Source organism: Triturus cristatus, chromosome 9, assembly GCF_964204655.1.
Source record: "Triturus cristatus chromosome 9, aTriCri1.1, whole genome shotgun sequence".
Classification (NCBI taxonomy): Eukaryota; Metazoa; Chordata; class Amphibia; order Caudata; family Salamandridae; genus Triturus; species Triturus cristatus.
Window position 1 is genome coordinate 1,164,961,329 of NC_140592.1, and position 25,992 is coordinate 1,164,987,320.

A 25,992-nucleotide genomic window follows, 5' to 3' on the forward strand; every position below is an offset into this window, starting at 1 on the left:
TGTTTAAAAAATATATTACAAGATCGTCGGCCCTTTATGGGCTGCCATCTTTGATTTATTTTTTTACTCCATTTATATTATTCTGTACAATCCACTGCAGTCTATGCATTGAAAGGAATGCATCGACCATCTCAAAACAGTACAGAAAGGAAAAAAGAGGGAGAAAATGAGAAAGTTGGTTCCAAAACCAGTTCCCGCGTAGCTTGCAGTGCTTTGCAAGTGGCAGTGAGAGGACTGGTAGCAAGCAGTGTGCTAAGAGCTGCTGGTCCCTCACAGAAGGGGAAAAACATTTTGGACAATTGACGATCAACATTTTTGTTAAAAAATAAAATAAAAAATAAAAAAGACACAATGCCCAACCACTCCTGTCACTGGCCATGATCTTCCATTTTATGGTAGATGCACTCATTGGGCATGAGCAAAATGCTGTCACCGAGTGCAACCGTTAGCTGACGTATTCTGACCCACAGTCCCATGCATTATGCTGCGTTGGGCGTAAGCAAAATGTGATTGACAATTTAGCTGACTGTTACTGAAAGACCTGATCCAAAGACCCTTTATAGTGTAAAAGATCCTTTTCTTCAAAGGCCAGGCTTAACTAACAATGAAAGTTGCATTATTTTTGGCAGCATCCAGTTTTCAGATCCTTTTGTCAGTTCTTGCGTCAGAGCTTTCCCCCCAGTGCTGCTTACCAACTGATTATAAACATAGAGGCTATGGTGGAAATTTATTCTATGGCCACTAGCATTCTGGGATCTGACATATGGTTCTCTAAACTGGGCTATATACAACCCTAACTGTAGTTGACTCTGATTAGGAGGGCAAACGGTGATGGGCTTCTCATGGGGTTTTAGTGTAGGGTGAAGGGTCTGAACCATACGAACATGGAGAAGAACAATTTGATGTCCAGCCCATTGCTTGTGTTCTTGGTGGAACAAAACCCCATTTTTTTTTTAATCTAAATATGGCACGATTGAAGTTTTCAATATAGTGTTATACCCTTGATTAGGATTCCCCTGTCGGAGCTACGCACCCTCCCTTCCTCACTCCTACCTCTGGGATCCTGTTTATACCAGTAATCAAGGCAAAGCCATGAATTGGGTTCACGGGCAGATTTTGTTTCCCTCATGTTCAAACATGCAATCCATAATTTTTTTTCCTATTGCCCTTCAAGTAGTCCTCAATAAACAGTCTCAAGTCCTCGTGTTCAATGTGGGAGCTGAACCCTGGTGTTCTACCGCACACCATCAACCCAAAATTTGCCTCTGGGGGCGCAGGTCTGGCACACACTTGATCTTGCGATGAGTCCCAACCCTCCTCCTCAACATCAGACCCAACCAATTAGCAGGGTAAAAAAATAACCAGGACCCCTCAAAACAGAGTTTGAGATTGGAGAAAAGTCAGGATTTATTACAAAATCTGAATAGCTAAGCAATACAAAATAATTATTAAATGCATGAACACACACACATGCAGAGTACTTGATTAGAAATCAGAATAATTATGGGTCATCAGAGTATGGACTAAGTCCCTAAATAGAATGGCCTGTATCACGGAGGAAACTGGCAGCATCTCTGAAGGACAAAGGAGCGCCTCTGGCTCACACCCCAAAACCAGGGGGGTTATAAACCTTTCTAACATAAGTAATGAGAAAAAGCTGCAAACTCACAGTGGTATGACTAGTGCCAACATATGTCTAACAAATCACATAACTGCACATCACTAAAGTCATTTTAGCACTATCCCACTTTTTAATAAAGTCTCCAACAGCTGCTACACTGTTGCTGTCCGGAGATGCACAAAATTGATACATTAGTCAATGTTTTCTACCAAGCCTGTCATGAGGAAGCCACAATGGAGGTCCATCAAAAACGATACATATGGTACACAAAGTTTCATTTGTTCACAGTACATTGCACTCAAATGAAAATAACCAGCTACGTCACAGTATCCTGTGCTCAGCGGTGTCTGCAGAAACAGTGGGGAGAGATTGTTTGATTGGGAGGGGGAAGGAGCAGCACCAGTTGAAACAAAACGTCATAAAACTACATCCATTTTATTTAAAATAGTTCTCCATGAAAATGTGGCACAACTCGTAATTTACGTTATTAAACACACTTCTGAATACTTAATCAAAATTTGTTTCAAATGCATTATTATTAGTTCATCGGTTACGACTGGAATTCATCGTAAAACTCATTAGTACTTAAAATAACTTGTCATTCAAAATTGCACATTTCACAAACTTCCACATCACTCTAGTTCTCATGCTCACTACAGCGGATTGGTCCCATCTGCAAGTGGAGGCCCACAGTGCTCATATGCTAACCCTTCAGCAGTCGCGAGGGAAGTCGGTGCAGTCTCTTCTCTGCGTGTGTGGTCTCCATGGGGAAACGGGTGAATACCGCTTAGTGGGCCTTGATGCGACAATCTTGGTGGCTTCATCCGCCGCAGCTTGCTTTTGGGCTCGTGTGAATGGATCCTATGACGAGTCAGTTGCAGCGCCTCTCAGGCTGGTGCAGATGGATCACATGGCAAGTCTATTAAAGACCACCTGGGGCAGGGGCGGCCTTAGGCATGTGCAAGCTGTGCACCTGCACAGGGCCACCAAACCCCAGGGGCCACCACGAGGAATCGGATACAATACATATTCGTAGCAGCCCCTGGCAGGGATTTGGCGCATGAACGACTGAGGCGTGCTAAATCCAATGTGATGCACGCTGAATGGTTGTTCTTATACTCTTTTCCTTTCTAACCCAGTCTCGTCTTTGTGTGGGGTCGGCCTTGTTTCGGGTTCTTCTGGTAGGTCTTGTGCTTGTTTAGAACTTTTTTTCCAGGAGAATCGAGCTTGTTTTAATAGTCCAGATCTGGCAACTCCGGAGGCTCGCATGCGCGCGCATGCGCAGTGCCCGCGAGTCCTGCAGCGAAGGGGTTACAGAAGCACCATGCATCACTGGCGGCAGGAGGGGTGGCAGCACCCGTGCCCGGCGTGCAGCGAGCAGCACCGAGACCGGCCGAGGCCATGCACCGGCGCGCCTAGAGACCCTGGGCAAGAAAGGCCGCCTTGCAGAGGATAGCATGCCAGTGTGCAACCTTTAGTGCCAGCTGCGAGGTGAGCAGCCCGAGGGTCAGGGCATGGGGAGGGTGAGTGAGGAGGTCAGCGTGTGCCACTGCAGAGTGAACCCGAGGGAAGGTGAGCCATTGGACGAGGGTGTGGGGAGCCCTGGGGAGGAGGGCAGATCAGGCATAGGAATGTATCCCAGCCCGTGGGGGTGAGGAGCCGGGGGCGTGGGCAAGGTTGGGTGAGGATGTTATTGTAGATGGTGTGTGCTTTGGGTCTGGGTGGAGGTAAGCCATGTGAGGTGGGGAGCTGGAGGTATTCTGGTGGTCATGGGAAGGGAGGGCATGATGAATCGTGAGAGAGAGCCTCTCTCTCACGATTCATCTCTGAGAGGGCGCGGGTCGGAGAGGTGGTCACCGTGCGCCAGGGGTAGGGAGTGGTACAGATCGGCGCTGTATGTTGAGGGAAATGTGAGTCAGGAGTGCAGGGGCGGTGTTTCCTTGTGGCTGAGGGGAGGCATGGTGACTTTTGGAGGTGTAACTTGGGAGGCACGGTCGTATTGGGGGGAAGAAGAGAGCAGGGTACGAGGTGTTAGACGTAATGTTAAGGATTCATTAAAATGATTACAATTACTTATCAACAATCATGAAAACAGAGTATGAAGCTGATACTTGTGATCTAATGAGTGGATCTGCCTGCACAAATCTTTTAAAACATCGAGTGTTCGAATGTACTTGGCATTTGGTTATGTCTGTTTATATGGTGTTGAGGCAGACATGAAATGCAAGCACCTATGGATGGACGCCTGGAATAGGATGGCAGTGCCTACCCATGTTAACTCAATCTAATGCCCTTTTGCAGAGACCTTGGTAGGAGACTGGCTTCTTGATAATTTCTTTAATTACATTCCAGTGCTTGTCATGTGACTAGTAGAGAAAACTAGTTTAACTAGTCCTCAGTTTGCAATTGGTGAAGCAGCCTTCTCTGTCCATACTAGGGGCATAGTTACCATTGGTTCAGCAAGTACAGTGGTACTCAGACCCAAAACCCTCAGGGGCCCATTGAACCCTGATAATTGCTATATTTTACTTCCTGAGCAGCAGCCAAAGGGGCCATTTTCCTTGCTTATGCCACGGCCCATGGGGTCATTGGTATGCTGTGCTAGTGATTTGTACGTCTGCTTGAAAGTTGTCTCCTGACTGGATGTTCCTTGCACATTAATTTTGCTCCAGTGAACCTCTAGTGCCTTTTCATAGCCTTAGGACTCACTGTAATTAATCCTTGTTTAATAGGTGCTCTGAAAGTGAGCAGAACTGGTTGCTGGAATATGGCACTATACAAGAAACCTTAATTAAATATATTGTATTTTGTCTTTTGACAATGTGGTAAAGTGGACGAGTCTTTGGTTACCTGTAGCCTGTCTTCAGGATCAGTTAGTGACGTACTGAGACAGGTCTCTGTGTGCCATGATTTAAAGGTAGCTTACTCTCTTCCTGCTAAGGTCACTTCCCAAATAGATCATGAACTATTCTCCAGGCTCTACTGTTCTCAGTGGACTGAGAAAACAGACCTTGTATGCCAAGTCACATGATCTACCCTATAGTTTTATAACACTCTTCAAATAAACCTTCCATATGTGGCTAGTCCTCATAATGTGTCATACATGTAGTGGGAAGGGTAATTACTATCAATCAGTCAGGGTTTGTAAAGCTCAGCTGCTTCACACATAAGGGTCTCGAGGCGGTGTGGGATTCATGTTGCTGGATCATGCTGCTTGTTGGTTGAACAGCGAGGTCTTGTGGTCCTTCCTGAACTGCTGGAGCGATGGTGAGGCTCTGAGGTGCAGGGGGAGGGTTTTCAGGTCTTCACTGCCAGGTGGGAGAAGTAGCGGCCTCATTGGGTGGCTGCTAGGAAGATGGTTCTGGAACATATTTTCCTGGTAGGTTGGTGGAAATTCACTCGTTCATTAAGGTATGCTGGTCCTTCATTGTGTAGTCCAGGGAAGACATGGCTTGGCAGTTCGGGCTGGACTGTTCCCATGAGGCACAGGGTCAAGGCTGATTTGCATATGGCCATGTCTGAACTGGGGTGGTGTGGTGAGCAAAAAAACGATGGATTTAGGCCCAGATCTCTGTACTGGGGTGAATGTATGACATTGTTCTGCATTCTGTCCATCAACTGTTGTTTTTGCAAGAAAATAAAAATGACAATTCAAAATCTTTCAGCAGCCGCCACTGCTGATTGTCTTCTTTTTTCCCCTACCCACTGCTAGCCTCGCCCGCTGCATTGCAAGCAAAAATGAAGAGAATTAGAGTACACAAATCTGGTTATTCGAAACGAAAGAGAAAGGTGGCTCAGCAGGCTTTCGTAGTGTCACAGGAAGGAGCAATCCTGAACTTTATCACCCAAGGGAAACCTAAAGATGGAGAATCCTCTGGCCAGAGTACTGCTGATGCACTAGGTAAAACAGGCGCTGACGACCATAAAGAAGAACAAAAAAATGATGATATCCATGAGCAGAATGATACTCATGAGCAGACCAATGAAAATGATTAAGGTGACTCTGAAATTGATACAAACATGCAGCAATTACCAACTCAGGATGAGGATTATTACAAAAGACCCTCAGACAGAGAAACTCAAACATCATTCATCGGTCCATCAACATCTGGCATTCTGAAGGAGGTTCAGAGTTTACAGACGGATGATGCTGGTATTGAAAAGGAAGCCAAAGAGCAAGACCATGTTACAGACCCGTGTTCTGAATATGATTTGTGTGATTGGAGGGATCCTACTTTGTGGCCGAACTCTCTTACGGACGCGCAACGTGTTTTTCTTGTTGAAAGGGGTCCCTCCAGAGACCCAGATTCTAAAACAAAGTATCCAAGTGATGAGCACTCAAAGTAAACGTTGTTTTTCTGTTACCATGTTACTGGTCATCTAACGCCTTTTCTGGACGTTTTATTAAAACACCTTATTGAGCTCCGCCCGCCCGGACCCCCTCTTCCGGGGCCCCCTACCTGCGCTCCCTGCACAGGGCCACCATGAGCCTAGAGCCGCTCCTGCCTGGGGCCAGAGTGGGTGTGCATTCCTAGCATTCACAGACATCCTAGGCCAATCAGCTCCCATGGCCTACTGGAGCGGCCTGGGTGGCACGCTGATTCAAGCCATATTTTTATTGTAAATGGGAATTATGGCGAGAGATCAGGAGGCCCACTGCATCACAAGTTGTTCTTGGCTTCTCTCTCGCAGGAAGTCCACTTTCTGTGGGTGCTGCTGAGACAAGGAACACGCTGGGCTTCTTCTCCACCCCTCCACACCGCAGGCTTCTAGGCACTCGGCAGACTCAGTTCCTCCAGCAGAAAGTTTAGACTTCAGGTGATTTCCCTGATCCCTGGGACGCTAGCTGAGGCACACACCCGTCCTAGTCACAGAGCAGTCCTTGAGTACTATGCTGAGCACTCCCTTCCTTAGTCATGAAGTGCCTGTAACTGGAATAGTGGGTTGGTTTGGATCCTACTTTTGTTCACTTTATCTAGACCGGGAATGTGAATCCAGAGTCTCAAACTTCAGAACCAGTTTGGGGAGATTCTTTAAGGTGTTGCCCTCGGGCTGCTCGCCAGACATAGCCTTTGTGTGAAGGGATGCATCTGATAGAGAAGTCTAGCCGCAGATTCCTTAACTTGGAATTATCCCCAGGTGCCAGACTGGATCTGGAAATGTTTCTACAACAGTACCTCTGCGCATCAGAGGGTGCCGAGTGACTCTGTACAATGTCGTCAACCGGCTGTGATGTTGTCAGAGTCCATGTAAGCCCTCCCCTGATGCGCTGAGGTCAGTTTCTTCCTTCGTCCATCACTCCTGTGGCTTGAGCCGGGAGTAGGAGACTTAGCGCTTCCTATTTGGCATGCAGAAGTAACATTTGCTGCTGGAGGCAAGTTTTACATTGTTTTAACCTGCTTTTATTCTGGTACTTGCACGTGTTCTGCTGCTCGCTTATTTTGCACATCACTTTTAAAAAGATCTTTTAATTGTAATTACTGCAGCGCCTGACTCTTTCCATCACCTTGGGGTCCTCTGCATTTCCGGCGCATACCAGACCCGAGCGGGTTCCACCTGTGGACCGGGTTCTGGCAACGGCGGCCATCTTGAGTGAGGCAGGGGCGGTCTAGGCGGTCTAGTTGTTGCAGCACACCTATATCAGGGGCACTGGCGCGCCCGCGCACTGTCCATCACTCCTGAGGCTTGAGCCGGGAGTAGGAGACTTAGCACTTCCTATTTGGCATGTAGAAGTAACATTTGCTGCTGGAGGCAAGTTTTACATTGTTTTAACCTGCTTTTATTCTGGTACTTGCACGTGTTTTGCTGCTCGCTTATTTTGCACATCACTTTTAAAAAGATCTTTTAATTGTAATTACTGCAGCGCCTGACGCTTTCCCTCACCTTGGGGTCCTCTGCATTTCCGGCGCATACCAGACCCGAGCGGGTTCCACCTGTGGACCGGGTTCTGGCAACGGTGGCCATCTTGAGTGAGGCAGGGGCGGTCTAGGCGGTCTAGTTGTTGCAGCACACCTATATCCGGGGCACTGGCGCGACCGCGCAGCGGGCGCGCCGCTGGCGCGCCTAAGGCAAGCCTGTCTGCGCCCGGGTCGCGCTCAGCGCACTACCCCCTGTCCATTTTCAATCAGGCGAAAAGAAACGTCTTGTCTACTCTAGCGCCGCCTTAAGGGTGTTAAATTCGAGGGGAAGTAACGCCGATTGCTCTCGTGTATCGGCAGAGTCTCAACTGGCTCGGCCCCCGGGCCCCTGTGATGAATACAGGCCCCAGCTAGGCCCGCAGGACACAAGGGTTCGCTCTCCTGCAATGGAATCTATAAGGAAGTTGGCACGGAAACTGCAAAGTACAAAGACAAGGTTTATTAACCCTTAAGGGTGGTCCTACAATCCATACAATACCCTTCAGTATTGCATAGAGTAGCACAAAGAACTTGCGTACACGGTCCCCTTTTATACACAACAGAGGGGCTCATAAGTGGGAGGATACAACATGAGGCAAGGAATGTTACCTTTTATGGACATTTTCGATACAAGATCAATATGTGGGCGGAGCTGACATACTCCTTGAGCCCGCGAAAACATGGTCAAGCAAGGACTAACTGAGAACAGATGTGGTCAAGCCTGGGCATGCGCCAGGCGGACAAAGGAACTATTTATAGACTGTTACTAGGCAGATTACAAGAGCAACTAACACGAAGATAGGACTCTTCTCGTGTTGAGCACGTGGAGACATGACAATACAAAATGGAGTCCAAACTTCAGTCAACATAACGAAAGAGACATGTGTAAGGCAGGAGAATTCATGTCTTCAGTAAATGCTTAATCACATCGTGGTTTCAATTTACAACAGACGACCCTTTCAGCATTTACTGAAGACATCCGGTTTGTTAGGATAATCATCGTATATGTCAATTGTCATCATTTCTTCTACTTCTTTGGCTAAACGTTTCTGATAAGTGACATTGGCAATAGCTTTCTTATCGGGAATACAGAATGATACACATAAGGAACAGAGCAAAGGACCACATTGGACACAGATGCAACAAGAAAACAGAACTGCTATAATTATACAGAGACCAGTTAAAACCTTCCAACCCCAAGCAGTGATCAATGCCCAAAACCATCCAGAAAAGGACCAAGTGCCGTTTTCTGTATGGATTTCAGCTGCAATTTTATGCAACCTGTTGATTGCATTATAGACTGACGGTGTGTGGTCAGGGATAAACACACAGCAACTACTCCCGATAATTTTACAAGCTCCACCTCGATCAGCTAACATAACATCTAACACCATACGATTCTGCAATGCAACAATTCTGGTAATCTGCAATTCTTCCGTAAGATTCCCAAGAGCAGCAGCGGTTTGGTTTGTCACAGCCTCTACCACTCTTGTTAATCTTCGAACTTTCCTACTATTTAGGGCAGCTCCAATGAAGAAAAACAATCCTAAATTAAAATCAATGTACTGCTGCAGACTGGTGTCAGTCTGGTCCACATCATCAATTGATAGAGTACGTTTATACCTATTTACAGTTACATTATTTAACAACTTCAAATCCTTATGATAGGATGCAGGTGCCAAAAATACAGGAGGCAATAGAAATGCTACATAACATACTCCGGACCAACCGGCTGGCAAACGGTAATAACCTTTATTCCCGCATACGAAGTATGTATTATGGGATGCTAAGAAGGTACTGTTATTCAACCCGTCGATGTTTAATATGGTAATACAATCACTAACACCAACAGGAATATAACCCACACTCTGGACACACAGGTCCGCTTGAGCTTGTGCCACTTGAATCACAAATTTGTCTTTTCCCACAGTGTCTCTGGTGTTCGTGAAAACATAAGGAATCGATTCATTGTCTGGTCGATACTCTTCCCATTCCCAAATTGTCCCATTCGCTTGCGGATATCCATCTTTATCCTGATGACATTCTTTATTGAGTCTGAAGAGTAATCGTCCCACTGTGGGTTTCCGTGTGGCAAAAAGCAAAGTGTACCATGCTCTACAAGAGCCATTATGAGAGAAAGGAAGAGGTATAAATGGCGTTCCTCCTTTCTTCTGATGAGCTGGCATCATACCACATATCCAACAGTTCGTAGCATTCGTGGCAACGTGGGTATGATGCAACATCTGAATGAAAGTGTTATTCAAATAAGACTGACAATGCTTCAATTCTTGATACGGAAGGGTATAGAAGTAGTGCTCCTCAGGCACTGGAGTGGTTAACACAAGTAACTCTCGAGCAGGAGTCACATCCTCCACAAACCATGTGGTTATCCCAACAATAGCTACAGTGAGCATAAAGCCTGTTGCACAAAGAATTTTCTTTTTCTCCATGTCAGAATAAAGAATCAATATCTTCCTGAAACTAAAGGCTTGTCAGAACTCTTCCCCTTGGGCAGCGGTCGATTTCTTCACCAACGGGCCAAGACGGGTGTCACTACACTAATGCAGGGCTGATCCCCCCCCCCCCCCCCCTTGCCTCATTGGCTCTCCGTTTCACTAACCCAAGGGCCGTTCTGACAACATGTCCCGATACTGAAGGATTCACTTTCTTGGCCTCAGATGATATCGCTTTCCTCCAGGAGTCGCGTGGTCCGGAAAGAGCTCCTCAGCGTCGTTCGATTCCACAGCACGGCCTTTCTCTGTGGTCAGAATCTCTCATTGATCGGTCAATACAGCAGGCTCCACCAATCCGGGCGGTACTTTGCGGCAGTGCAGGAAATGGATCCAATTCTTTCTGTTGGAAACTCGCACAGCCGTCCTCGTTGCAAGTAAGACTTGCTCAGGACCAACCCATCTCGGCTCCAAGCTGTTCGTCCTGTCAAAAATCTTCACCATGACATAGTCTCCAGGCCGGAGACTATGTCCTTCGCCGGTGGACCGATCAGGGAGCGCCTCCCGGACCTGTTGATGAATAGAAACCAAGTTATCCGTTAACTGCGCCAGATAATCATTCATCATTACACAAGGTACATCATACACAGTCTTAGGTTTTGGCGGACCCCAAATATTCATTGGGCGTCCAAAGACAATCTCGTACGGTGTAAGACCGGTTCGAGAGTGCGGTACCGACCTAATTGACAATAACGCCAGTGGTAAAGCATCTGGCCAAGTCAAAGACGTTGAAGCTTGGATTTTAGCGATCTTGAGCTTCAGTGTACCATTATACTTCTCGACTAGTCCTGCAGATTGAGGGTGAAATACTGCGTGGAACTTCTGGGTGATGCCCAGACCCTTCAAAACATACTTTATGACATCCGCTATAAAGTGGGGTCCGTTATCACTCCACAGAAGTCTACAAACGCCATATCGAGGGAAGAACTCCTTCAACAGCATCTTGGCGGTAGTCATTGCAGTATTGTCTTTCGTAGGGTATGCCTCAACCCATTTGCTAAAGGCACAAACCACTACTAGAACATACTTCAAATTGTTACAGCGCTCAAGCTGGATGTAATCCATCTGCAGAACCTCAAAGGGTGCAGTAGGTGTTACAAATCCTCCTGCTGGGGTTCGAGTACCCTTTCCTGGGTTATACCTCAGGCAGATCATACAGGTCTGCACCACCCTCTTTGCCGTGCTAGCTATCTCTGGATGCTCCCAGACTTGGGTAAGCAATTTTACAATTGCGGAAGCTCCAACATGTGCTAGCCCATGTGCCATCTGAACCATAGGTTGTACAAAAGCCGTGGGTAATTTCCATCTATCCATCTGCTTATTTCTCCAGCAACCCTCATCATCCAATTCTCCCTCACTGGACCATTGCTCCCGTTCTTTATCAGAAGCGGTCCTCTGTATTTCTCGCACTTCTTCCTTCGCATCATGCCATCTTTCTACTTGCGACTTCACTACATACATGGCAGTAGCACCAGGCTGCATCGCAGTCTCCCGTGCCACCCGGTCTGCTAACGCATTCCCTTCTCCAACTTTATCGACTACTTTCCTATGGGCGCTACATTTAATGATGGCAATTTTCTTCGGATATGTCAATGCAGTTAAAAGATTATGAACTAACTCCCCATGCATTATTTGTACTCCATGTGACGTTAAAAACCCTCTCTCCTTCCAGAGCAGGCCGAAATCGTGCGCTACTCCGAAGGCATACCGGCTATCTGTATAAACATTCACACACAATCCTGTACTGAGCTCACATGCTCGTGTTAATGCTATCAGTTCCGCTGCTTGAGCTGATTTCTGTGGTATGCGTGCTGCCTCCACTATAGTTTGCAATGTGGTAATTGCATACGCTGCTGAAGTCGTACCATCTGGTAGCTTCAGGCAGGACCCGTCCACCCACAGTTCTCCATCTACATCTGGAAAGGGCGTATCCTGGAGATCAATACGACCCTTTGTTTGTTCCTCAGTCACAAGAATACAATCATGTGCTTTCCGTGCTTCAGACTGAGTCTCGAGGTATGGCAACAATGTGGCCGGATTTAACGTCACGCACCTCTTTAACGTAATATGAGGAGCCAAAAGCGTCAGCTCATATCCCGTTAAACGGGCACTAGTCAAATGCTGCGTCTTTGTCTGATTAAGCAGGGCATCAACAGCATGGGGGACTAATACCAACAGCTTATGAGATAACACAATTCCCTCGCTTTGGCGTATTGACACAGCTGTCGCCGCAACCGAGCGAAAACAACCAGGCAATGCTCGGGCAACAGGATCAAGTACAGCCGAAAAATATGCACAAGGGCGCTGCTTGTCGCCGTGCATCTGCACTAAAACTGATAATGCACATCCATCTTTCTCATGCACATACAGCGAAAAAGGTTTGGTGTAATCAGGAGTCCCTAACACTGGTGCTGAACAGAGAGCCTGTCGCAGTTTCTGAAAGGCAGTGTCACACTCATTCGTCCAAGGAAGCGGGATAGGTGTGTCTTTTGTCAAAAGGGCTAACAATGGCTTAGCTATGTGTGAAAACCCTAGTATCCATTGCCTACAAAACGACACAAGACCCAAAAATGCACGCACGTCCTTCTGTGTGGACGGCGTCGGCGTGTCCAGAATTACTTGGACACGATCTGGTGTGAGTGCACGCCCCTCCTTAGACAAAAGGTGACCCAGATAAGTCACCTTTGGTCTACAGAATTGCAACTTTTTCCGAGATACTTTGTGATTGTGGGATGCCAAAAAGGAGAGCAAGGACAACGTACTCCTTTCACACAACTCCGAAGTGTCGGCCGCCAGCAAGATGTCATCAACATATTGAATGAGGGCGACACCCTCGGGCAGAACAAAGGAATCCAATTGTCTTTTCAAAGCTTGACTGTAAATGCTAGGGCTTTCTGTGTAGCCCTGAGGGATTCTACAAAATCGGTAAGACCTATTATTTAGAGTGAAACCAAAGAGGTATCGACTATCGGGATGAATGGGAATTGAAAAGAAGGCATTTTTCAAATCAATAACTGAAAACGTGGTCGCCGTAGGCGGGACCAAAGTAAGCAACGTCGTGATATCAGAAACCACTGGGTACTGAGGTATCACGATCTTGTTTACTTCTCTCAAATCAATTATAAACCGATAGACTTTGGCATCCGTATCCTTTTTCAAAATGGGTAGAATCGGGCTATTACAGACGTTGTTGGGACAGGAGCGGCTCTAGGCTCATGGTGGCCCTGTGCAGGGAGCGCAGGTAGGGGGCCCCGGAAGAGGGGGTCCGGGCGGGCGGAGCTCAATAAGGTGTTTTAATAAAACGTCCAGAAAAGGCGTTAGATGACCAGTAACATGGTAACAGAAAAACAACGTTTACTTTGAGTGCTCATCACTTGGATACTTTGTTTTAGAATCTGGGTCTCTGGAGGGACCCCTTTCAACAAGAAAAACACGTTGCGCGTCCGTAAGAGAGTTCGGCCACAAAGTAGGATCCCTCCAATCACACAAATCATATTCAGAACACGGGTCTGTAACATGGTCTTGCTCTTTGGCTTCCTTTTCAATACCAGCATCATCCGTCTGTAAACTCTGAACCTCCTTCAGAATGCCAGATGTTGATGGACCGATGAATGATGTTTGAGTTTCTCTGTCTGAGGGTCTTTTGTAATAATCCTCATCCTGAGTTGGTAATTGCTGCATGTTTGTATCAATTTCAGAGTCACCTTAATCATTTTCATTGGTCTGCTCATGAGTATCATTCTGCTCATGGATATCATCATTTTTTTGTTCTTCTTTATGGTCGTCAGCGCCTGTTTTACCTAGTGCATCAGCAGTACTCTGGCCAGAGGATTCTCCATCTTTAGGTTTCCCTTGGGTGATAAAGTTCAGGATTGCTCCTTCCTGTGACACTACGAAAGCCTGCTGAGCCACCTTTCTCTTTCGTTTCGAATAACCAGATTTGTGTACTCTAATTCTCTTCATTTTTGCTTGCAATGCAGCGGGCGAGGCTAGCAGTGGGTAGGGGAAAAAAGAAGACAATCAGCAGTGGCGGCTGCTGAAAGATTTTGAATTGTCATTTTTATTTTCTTGCAAAAACAACAGTTGATGGACAGAATGCAGAACAATGTCATACATTCACCCCAGTACAGAGATCTGGGCCTAAATCCATCGTTTTTTTGCTCACCACACCACCCCAGTTCAGACATGGCCATATGCAAATCAGCCTTGACCCTGTGCCTCATGGGAACAGTCCAGCCCGAACTGCCAAGCCATGTCTTCCCTGGACTACACAATGAAGGACCAGCATACCTTAATGAACGAGTGAATTTCCACCAACCTACCAGGAAAATATGTTCCAGAACCATCTTCCTAGCAGCCACCCAATGAGGCCGCTACTTCTCCCACCTGGCAGTGAAGACCTGAAAACCCTCCCCCTGCACCTCAGAGCCTCACCATCGCTCCAGCAGTTCAGGAAGGACCACAAGACCTCGCTGTTCAACCAACAAGCAGCATGATCCAGCAACATGAATCCCACACCGCCTCGAGACCCTTATGTGTGAAGCAGCTGAGCTTTACAAACCCTGACTGATTGATAGTAATTACCCTTCCCACTACATGTATGACACATTATGAGGACTAGCCACATATGGAAGGTTTATTTGAAGAGTGTTATAAAACTATAGGGTAGATCATGTGACTTGGCATACAAGGTCTGTTTTCTCAGTCCACTGAGAACTGTAGAGCCTGGAGAATAGTTCATGATCTATTTGGGAAGTGACCTTAGCAGGAAGAGAGTAAGCTACCTTTAAATCATGGCACACAGAGACCTGTCTCAGTACGTCACTAACTGATCCTGAAGACAGGCTACAGGTAACCAAAGACTCGTCCACTTTACCACATTGTCAAAAGACAAAATACAATATATTTAATTAAGGTTTCTTGTATAGTGCCATATTCCAGCAACCAGTTCTGCTCGCTTTCAGAGCACCTATTAAACAAGGATTAATTACAGTGAGTCCTAAGGCTATGAAAAGGCACTAGAGGTTCACTGGAGCAAAAGTAATGTGCAAGGAACATCCAGTCAGGAGACAACTTTCAAGCAGACGTACAAATCACTAGCACAGCATACCAATGACCCCATGGGCTGTGGCATAAGCAAGGAAAATGGCCCCTTTGGCTGCTGCTCAGGAAGTAAAATATAGCAATTATCAGGGTTCAATGGGCCCCTGAGGGTTTTGGGTCTGAGTACCACTGTACTTGCTGAACCAATGGTAACTATGCCCCTAGTATGGACAGAGAAGGCTGCTTCACCAATTGCAAACTGAGGACTAGTTAAACTAGTTTTCTCTACTAGTCACATGACAAGCACTGGAATGTAATTAAAGAAATGATCAAGAAGCCAGTCTCCTACCAAGATCTCTGCAAAGGGGCATTAGATTGAGTTAACATGGGTAGGCACTGCCATCCTATTCCAGGCGTCCATCCATAGGTGCTTGCATTTCATGTCTGCCTCAACACCATATAAACAGACATAACCAAATGCCAAGTACATTCGAACACTCGATGTTTTAAAAGATTTGTGCAGGCAGATCCACTCATTAGATCACAAGTATCAGCTTCATACTCTGTTTTCATGATTGTTGATAAGTAATTGTAATCATTTTAATGAATCCTTAACATTACGTCTAACACCTCGTACCCTGCTCTCTTCTTCCCCCCAATACGACCGTGCCTCCCAAGTTACACCTCCAAAAGTCACCATGCCTCCCCTCAGCCACAAGGAAACACCGCCCCTGCACTCCTGACTCACATTTCCCTCAACATACAGCGCCGATCTGTACCACTCCCTACCCCTGGCGCACGGTGACCACCTCTCCGACCCGCGCCCTCTCAGAGATGAATCGTGAGAGAGAGGCTCTCTCTCACGATTCATCATGCCCTCCCTTCCCATGACCACCAGAATACCTCCAGCTCCCCACCTCACATGGCTTACCTCCACCCAGACCCAAAGCACACACCATCTACAATAACATCCTCACCCAACCTTGCCCACGCCCCCGGCTCCTCACCCCCACGGGCTGGGATACATTCCTATGCCTGATCTGCCCTCCTCCCCAGGGCTCCCCACACCCTCGTCCAATGGCTCACCTTCCCTCGGGTTCACTCTGCAGTGGCACACGCTGACCTCCTCACTCACCCTCCCCATGCCCTGACCCTCGGGCTGCTCACCTCGCAGCTGGCACTAAAGGTTGCACACTGGCATGCTATCCTCTGCAAGGCGGCCTTTCTTGCCCAGGGTCTCTAGGCGCGCCGGTGCATGGCCTCGGCCGGTCTCGGTGCTGCTCGCTGCACGCCGGGCACGGGTGCTGCCACCCCTCCTGCCGCCAGTGATGCATGGTGCTTCTGTAACCCCTTCGCTGCAGGACTCGCGGGCACTGCGCATGCGCGCGCATGCGAGCCTCCGGAGTTGCCAGATCTGGACTATTAAAACAAGCTCGATTCTCCTGGAAAAAAAGTTCTAAACAAGCACAAGACCTACCAGAAGAACCCGAAACAAGGCCGACCCCACACAAAGACGAGACTGGGTTAGAAAGGAAAAGAGTATAAGAACAACCATTCAGCGTGCATCACATTGGATTTAGCACGCCTCAGTCGTTCATCCGCCAAATCCCTGCCAGGGGCTGCCACGAATATGTATTGTATCCGATTCCTCGTGGTGGCCCCTGGGGTTTGGTGGCCCTGTGCAGGTGCACAGCTTGCACATGCCTAAGGCCGCCCCTGGTAGGGAACTTCCTCCACTACTCCCACCTTAATCAAATCCTGCACAATCTGTATAAGAGCCTCTTCCCCCCTCCTGCGAAATACGATACTGTGGAAGGCGTGGTAACACCGCCCCCTCCTGGACACTAATGTGAACAGGCGGAATCACCATCTGTCCCACATCAGTATCCGAGGTGGCCCACAAAGCACAAGGGAGGGTAGCTAACACAGCATCCTTTGCAACCACACACATCCGTTCAGACAGGGGGTAATTGTCGTTTAATATCACCCGTACTCCAGCAGGGGAACAGCGGATCGTAGCTCTGAAGTGCTTCAGCATATCAAGGCCCATAATATTGTCCGGCGTGTTCGGGGCAAGCAAAAACGGACAGGGTGCAGAAAAAGAATCAACCTGAAATGTGAGGGGCCGTGAAAGAGGGCTTCGGGAGAGTGTACCATCAAACCCTACCGATGTAACCATTAAGCCAGATGGGGGAGCCCTCGGAACCAATTGTTTAGACAGCGCACTACGAGTCGCTCCTGTATCCACTAGGAACTGATCAGTAGAACCCAAAACCTCAGCTGATACGTAAGGACCCTTCTGATCAACCGGCACCTCAACTGATTCTAACCCCCATCCAACGCATTCCTATGCATGCTGAGAATCATGGTACCCAGAACGGTCAATCCCCGACACTTGATACTGGTGTTGTCGATCGAAAACATTAGGCCTATCTCGTTGCTGCCCGGCAGGGTCAAAACGAGCGTGATCATTAGAATTCCCTCTGAAATTCGAGAAACCCCCTCTACCTCTCGGACCACCCTGATTGTGTCCCTGACGCGAAGCATGCAACGCCGGGCAATCTCTGGCCCAGTGTCCCGATTGCTTACAATACGCACATTGATTCCTGTTCAAATCAGATCGGCCCGAGGGAGGACCATAAAATCCTCCCCTACCTCGATTTACACCCCGTCGGGGCGGACCATATACTTGTGCTAACATCACCTTCGTTTTCAAATCCCTCGATTTCTTTTCCTCCTGCCCCTTCGCTTCTTGCTCCTGGCGCTCATAGTACTGAGCTATAGTCAGGAGGGCTGTCGGGGTCGCAGTGGACCAAGAACTTTCACTCGCTTTTAGGCGGGCTGCGATCGCCGGTAATAAATTCGCCACATATTTATCAGCAAAAAGGTGCCGACCCGTGTCATCCATGAGTGACTGACCACTAAAATCATGAAACGTCTCCTCAAAGCGCGTAAAGAAATCTGCAACTGATTCATCGACTTTCTGCTTGCACGAGGCTAGCATATTCCAGTCAATCTTTTTAGGGGGAATGATTGTCTTCAACTTAGCCAGAATAGCAGCAGGGAGATCTAAGATAATCTGAGGTGGTTTCTGCGCGGGCTTCCTCTCCCTATCCTCATCCTCAAGCTCAGACCATCGAGCCTTAAAAGCGGCAGCATCATCCACCTTCCGCACAGATCGCCACATATCTGGTGGTAAAATAAGCCCAAAGAACAAATCTATATCTGCTAAGGTCATAGTACAAGAATTCAAGGCCCCCTCGACTTCTTCGTAAAAGGCCGCTGGATTCTTGCGGGGATCAGGCAACGCATTCTTTAACGCCATGACGTCAGCCCTGTGCCAGGGAGTATAAACCCAATTATACACAAAATATCCCTTAGCATCGGCGGAGGTAATATCTGAGCTAGTCCCCGCTCCTTTAGGAGGAACATACAAAGGCGCCGCCTCTCGCATTGGTTTAGCATGCACTAGATCGCTCTTATCTGATTGAGAGGTGGATGAATGGCCATCTCCGGTACGCGAATCCGACCGCTTCTCCTCCTCAACTTGTTGGCGTGCTTTCTCTTTAAGGTCTTTCGCCGCATCCCACAACGCAAACAGTCGCCGAACCGCCTCAGGCGCCTTAGAGGGAGAGAAAACACCATTACGCAATGCTTTAGCATCTAATACCACATCGTCCGGTTCAAAGACACTGGAATATTTCCGGAAAGCAGCAATCACTTCCTCAGAAAAGTGGCCCAAAAAATACAACCTTTCTCTATCCTGCCACGGCTCCCAAGAATCCAACAACTCGGCAAGGGATAACTTGCCCTTATGTGCACGATAGGAAACTTGCCGAAGCTCACCCATTCGCTCAGCCGATAACATGGACCGCGTGTCTACCTTACCCGAACCCGATCCAGAATCTTGTGGCCTCGGGGCAGACGCGCCGACATAAGGAGGCGGAGAACGATCTAATAAATAAAAATCATCGTCATGATTATTAAGGACAGGATAAAGTGACTGACGAACAGCATATTGACCCGAGACTTGCAACCTACGCTCTTTCTCTTGCCTCTCCGTCTGTTCTTTTACCTCCCGACGCTTTGCTTCCTGCGCTCTCACATGATCATTCTTTCGTTGCTCTTTATCAAACAGCGCTTTCTCACGTTTCTCTCGCTCACGCACTTCCTTCACCCATAATCGCACACATTCAAACATGTCTTGACGAGCACGCCGTTTACACATACACTGTTCCACATACTCAATCTTACGCATATCAAACGACCCATACAACGGCCACCGTAACTCAGGATCCTTTCTGGTATATTTCCTCCATACTGTGCTGTACATTATGGAAGAAAGACCATGCTTCACATACATATCCCTATTAGGAGTCCCCTCTGGGGGAGCTGGAGCAGATTCCTCGAGGTTTAACCGGTTTCCAAAGCAGCAGCACCACTTACGGAGTGCGCTAAAAGCAGGCATGCTCAAAAATAATGCAGAATATGCAGTATTATCAAAAATGGCACTTAAACGTTGTGCCGTTCAAAGTTACACAGTTCCGGAGAAATATCTCCACATTACCTGCCTATATGTGTTGCAACGCATATATTCTCACAATAATCAATACAAGATATGACCGGTCATCACAAATCAAACTCAAATAGCCAAACCAGGCTTCAAAAACTCGGAGCAAGTACCGTACAACGGTTCTTACCAATCAAGAGTCCAGATTCCAACTGCCAAGCTCCAAAATTCGCCCAAACGGCTGTCACGGCAGGACCGACAGAAGAGGTCTCAGTCGAGGACCAGCGCCACCCAGATGGTCAGGTCGGAAGGGAAGGAAGAAAAACCTTGGGATGCCAGGACTAAAGTGCCTCTGGCAGTGATCACATCCCCGGCCAAATTCCTCACCTTCGTCACGACCAATCCTTCGAGCATCCGAGTCGCCGATGAGCCCCACGTGACGGGCGCCAATTGATGAATACAGGCCCCAGCTAGGCCCGCAGGACACAAGGGTTCGCTCTCCTGCAATGGAATCTATAAGGAAGTTGGCACGGAAACTGCAAAGTACAAAGACAAGGTTTATTAACCCTTAAGGGTGGTCCTACAATCCATACAATACCCTTCAGTATTGCATAGAGTAGCACAAAGAACTTGCGTACACGGTCCCCTTTTATACACAACAGAGGGGCTCATAAGTGGGAGGATACAACATGAGGCAAGGAATGTTACCTTTTATGGACATTTTCGATACAAGATCAATATGTGGGCGGAGCTGACATACTCCTTGAGCCCGCGAAAACATGGTCAAGCAAGGACTAACTGATAACAGATGTGGTCAAGCCTGGGCATGCGCCAGGCGGACAAAGGAACTATTTATAGACTGTTACTAGGCAGATTACAAGAGCAACTAACACGAAGATAGGACTCTTCTCGTGTTGAGCACGTGGAGACATGACAATACAAAATGGAGTCCAAACTTCAGTCAACATAACGAAAGAGACATGTGTAAGGCAGGAGAATTCATGTCTTTAGTAAATGCTTAATCACATCGTGGTTTCAATTTACAACACCTGCCCTAATTGCTCTTTGCATATAACTTTGATACGCCCCGAATACATTAAAGCAAGGTCTAATGTTGGTCCATCAATGAATGGGGCTGCAGAGTCTTTTCCCTGTATTTTAATCAACGCCAGATCTCTGGTAAAACACAGTACGGAATGCTCCAAATTGCTTTTGGAGTTAGATATTAAAATTGCTTTTATAACAGAGACCTGGACGGATGAGTCATCCGGTCCAGACCTAGCTCAAGCAACTCCTCCGGGGTACTACTGTGAGGTCCTTCACAGAGCTAACAAGAGGGGTGGTGGTGTAGCCATCTTATATCATAGTTCAGTGCAGGGTACTTTCAAAGCGCTATCATTGCCAGCATGGGAAGCGCTTGCATTTAATCTGAGACTAACGAGTCATTTTTCCTGTCTAAGGCTCCCTTATTTACAGACCTCCGGGAACTAAATCGCTTTTTTTTCCCTCCGTGGGTACTCTCTTGGAGGATGCCTTGCTGGGGAACTCGTATACCATATTAGGGGACTTTAATTTTTTCCTTGAGCGGCCAGAGGACCCAGATACAGCTCGTCTCTTTAATATGATGGAAACTGCAGATTTGTTACAACAAGTAACGGGTCCATCCCACCAGGCTGGTCATACCCTTGATGGGATCTTTTCCAATACATCAGAATTAGCTTTCGCAGCTCTGCTACCGCTGGCCTGGTCAGACCACGCGGGAGTGCGGTTTAATATCACACCCACTCCCCATTTATCCAACGGGTGCCCTCAAACAGTGGCTAGAGTAGTCAGAGTTTGGAATAGGGTGGAAGCTGAGACCTTATACAGGGTACTCTCCACCTCAGTCACACCCATGCCCAGCAATATGGAGGAGGCGGCGTTGTCTTACACGAACTGGCTTACCCAGGCTTGTGTAAATCTCGCTCCACCCAAATCAGCGGTTTTCAACAGAACTATGCCGTCAGCCCCATGGTATACGAGCGAATTAAAATCTCAAAAATGCGTATGCAAGAAATTAGAACGTAACTGGAGGAAGGCATACATGGATGGAGAAAAACGGGTATATCTGGCATGCTTGACCAAATATAAACGTATGTTAAGGGAAGCCAAACAAAAGTACTTTGCCTCTCAGATTGTAGCGGCAAAAAATCCTACAAAAGAGATTTTTTCCACTATTAATAAACTGTCCCCAGTAAAACCGGCTTCTGTACCAGCCAGCACTGAGCTTTGTGAAATAATAGCTTCATTCTTTTTGAGTAAGGTTAACACTGTTTTCACTAGTTTTAACGACCCAATTGAGAGGAATCAGGAGGGCGAATCAGAGTCCAATGAAACTCCACCACCGGTTATCCTCAAGGAGTTTAGGCATCTTACCCTTCAGGACACTCTGGAGTTAATAGCTAAAGCCAACTCCGGGTCCCCATTGGACCCCTGCCCTCTGAAAATCATCAAATTGGCGCCAGTACCAATCACCACCCAGCTCACAGCAATCTTTAACGGCATGTTGGATGGAGGTATATTTCCAGTAGTCTGGAAAAAAGCATCTATCCTTCCCTTGTTGAAAAAACCTAATCTGGATCCCTCCGACCCAAATAATTTCCGGCCCATTTCTCGTCTCCCATTTCCAGCTAAACTAGTTGAAAGGAAGTTAAACCACCAACTCACAGCTTTTGGGAGGAACACCTTACTATTGGACCCCTCGCAGCACGGATTCCGGGAAGGACACAGCACCGAATCCGCGCTGATTGCGGCAACGGATCAGATCAGGTCTACGGTGGATCGGGGAGGCAGAGCAGCCTTGATTCTTTTAGATCTTTCCGCTGCGTTCGACACCGTCCATCATGGCCTGTTGTTGGACCAACTCAGGAATAGGAAGCGCTGAAGACCTGGCTGTTGGTCAAATAATTCCGTTTTCTGGGGGTTATGGAGTAATGGACAGCGCCAGGACACCTATTTGGTAATCGTGCGCTATATAAATTACGATAACATAACATACTCGTGCTTCCACGCGGATCTGGAATGTGGTACCTCTGGCCATATATCGACCATATTTGGACAGTGTGCTTTTTTTTCTAGATATCTTTGAGGTTCTGGGGTCTACATTGTTGAGATCTCATCCTATTTGCATGTGGTGTCTAGGTGTTCACCCTGACTTCAAACGGTGCGGCTCGTGTCTTCAGCTTTGGTTGTCAGCACTGCAGGAGTGCTGCATGACACTGGTAGCTGTGCGGTAGTCGATGGCCCACTCCCCTTTCGGGCATGGTCATCTTCTGCCTCCGAGGGACAGCTCCTGAAGTCCTTCGCCATCATTTTTGCCTGGTAAGTCACTTTGTAGGCAGTCGCCGCCGCAGCCTCCCCCAACTTTACAGTGTATGTGCAGTGTCCCTGACTCTCCTCATATTCCTCCGCTGTCTGAGTCGGAGCGGGTGTCTGTTCCATACCTTATAGTTTTACCCGGCGCCCAGGAAACTGTAGCTCAGAAGAGGGACTACTATCTCTCCCTTCATTCCATTTTTAGGTCTCAACCTCCCTCTGGCGCACCTCTCAGCCCTGAGGAGGTCGGTGAGACTCCACACCAGGGTGACCTTGGGGACCTCCCTCTGTTTCAGCGGGGACGTCCAAGTCCATGCTCAACTCCCTTTTAGCTCTGGTGCACAGCCCTTCAGGGTTGCCACCAGTGGCGTAACGAAACCTAAGGGTGCCCCCCTGCAAATTACGCAGAGGTGGCCCCCCCCCACACCCTGAATCCACTCAGGAGCTTTAAGGACAGGGACCTCACCGCCCGTATACAGTGGAGCAGGGGGCACCCTGGTGCCCGGGGGCCCTCCGCACCATGGGTGCTGCGGGGGCTATTGTTACACCACTAGCTACACACCAAGGATTTTATTGTCTTGTGCGAAAGGTGATGGTGCGACAATGTATAACATGGAATAAAGTACCTGCTACCATAGATGATAATGATATTGTAAGTCGCTTTCGGCCTTGTGCTGCTATATGGTCATGGAACTCCTCAGTGAGTTGCAATTTCCTTACAATGTATGGCAGGGGCTACTTTATCTCATAAAGTACAGCCACCAGTTTAACTATGGCCTAATGTATACCCCCCTACAATAATAGTGCAGATGTCTGTGATAGTCCACGCAGGCATGGGTAATTGCTGATTTGGGTAATACATTCAAAATACTTGTAATTGAATTACCTTTTCAATTTACCTGCTTTGATTAAATATCTATTGCGTCCCCACGTGCTTCGTTTGAGCCGGTGGTTTGCGGTGCTCAACACTGGACCTTAAGTTTTTTTTTTTTTCCAGTTTTCCGCACTGGCACTAAGTTGTTAACACCACAGTTAGAGCAGTCTGCCACATGGTGGCGCTCCTCATCTAATTCAGAGATGAGCAGAACAACAGTTGTTTATAAATACAAGATACGTTAAAAATTACTAAATCTGCCGCCATAGTCATTCCTTTAGCTTTGGGGACCTGGAATAATCTGAACTGTCGCACTTATTAGCGAGAGAGATGGCTATTAGTTGTTTTGGCAGCGATGACAGGAGCGATGGTTGGTGCAAGCTGCAGTGGCCTCCTGGTCAGGGCCCTGGCACTTAATATTTTACAAATTAAGCACTGCACACAACAACTCCCCTTGGATGCAGAGGACACCATGCCTGCATTTAACTATTTAAAACATGCTATCCCTGTCCCTTCATTGCAGACCATTAACAAAGCAAGATCCCTGTCCAAGGCACAACTGTGCTGGTCATCGAGGAAAAAAAGGCTGGTGTTGTAGGAGAGCCTTTTGGGGGCGGGGGCCCACTTCCTTAGCGCTCACCTACCACAATCACTCCTATGCAATCACCCCTCCACATCCTTCACCACTCATTCAACATTCCAGCTATATTTTGTCCCTCCATAGCCCCTAAGTAGAGTCCTGGTTATGTTTTTGCAGTTGCACACATCATCTTCCTATGGTTGCCACCTAACTGGTTTTATATGGGCATGAGCTATATTTTAATGTCCCGGTGGTACAACAATTAGAAAAATCAGATTGGTATTTTTTTCGCCTTATTAGTTCATAGTTTAAACAGGCAATGTAAGAAGAAAACACTTTGTGTGCTCTACAGCTGCCCTGCTGACCCCTGACTGACAGGCCATATTCAAATGAATAGCAATGATTTCTTATAAAGTTCTATTTCAGAACCATATTGGGACCTTTTTGCAGAATGTTAAATTGTGAACTGATGGCTATATTTCCATGTTGCAATTAAAAGTAACAACCTTATCTCTGCCGTCATAAGTTCTGTGCAGCCTCTTCCTCTCTCAGACAAGCAGTCCTCTAAGGATGACGCTTTATGTGAAGAGGAATGGGAGGGAGAGGGGGTATCTGCTCTTGTAAGGGTCCTGGGAGGCTCGGAGTGAAAGAGAAACAAAAGTTATTTTGTTTCTCTTCACTTCTGAGTCAGCACATGTCAGCGCAGAGAGGCTCAAAGCAGGCTGCAAACGGCATCTGCTTTACAGGAGACGAGATGCACACCCTGGACAAACAAGCTGAGGGGGCCCCCCCCTTCATATATAGAAGAGTGGGGGCCCCCCCGCCCTGCGGGGGCTGCAAGGGTGTCCGTTACGCCACTGGTTCCCACCTGTGACGCCTACATTGGATCCGTCGCCGCCGATGACACTGATGGGCTCTACTTTATCTCTTATATCCGACTCCGAGGTGTGAGCTTCTTGAAGTTGGTAATGGTGCCGGTGGCCCAGTTCCCTTTGGGCTACCTTCCTCCGCTTTCGGGGAGCCCCTACGTTTTTCTCAGTTGCACAAGGGTATTTTGGTGATGTGCGTGCTCACATAGATGAGCCTCCTTTGGAGTGTCATTGTGTTTCTGACCTTGGTGACGCTAGTAGCCTAGACTCTTCCCCCATCCTCCGGCCTGTTTTCTCATCCTTGCATCGTAGACCAGCTCAAAGCAAGGGGGCTTCAGCTACCTTCTGTCGAAGTGACAGTTGATCCCCTACTTGGGGCGCTTCAGCAGAGCCAGATGAGATCTGAGCCTGCTCTTCCCTTCAGTAAACCCTTTTTGAAATTCTATTGGGCTCTTGGGCTAATCCTGTTTCAAAGGCCTCTGCGGACCGGTCTATTGCTCATAGGCACCATCCTGCCCCCGGAGACCCGCTGAGCCTTTTCTATCAGCCTTCTCCACAAAGCGTTGTGGTTCAAGCTGCTACAGCCCCCCCCCCCCCACCCCCCCATCATTTCGCAGTGTGCCTGATGTCCCGTTGGACAGGGACCCCAAAGGGCTGGACGCTTTGGGCTTGTATATCTTTACTGCTATCCGCTCCACTTTGCAGTCCCTTAATATGACTTGTGTTTTGGCTTT

General features: G+C 47.7%; 1 protein-coding gene across 1 annotated transcript in view; it reads left to right on the forward strand.

Moving 5' to 3' along the window:
- RAD51B (RAD51 paralog B) overlaps window positions 1-25,992 on the forward strand; it is a 2,869,137-nt gene that overhangs the window by 120,656 nt on the left and 2,722,489 nt on the right. The window lies entirely within an intron of this gene.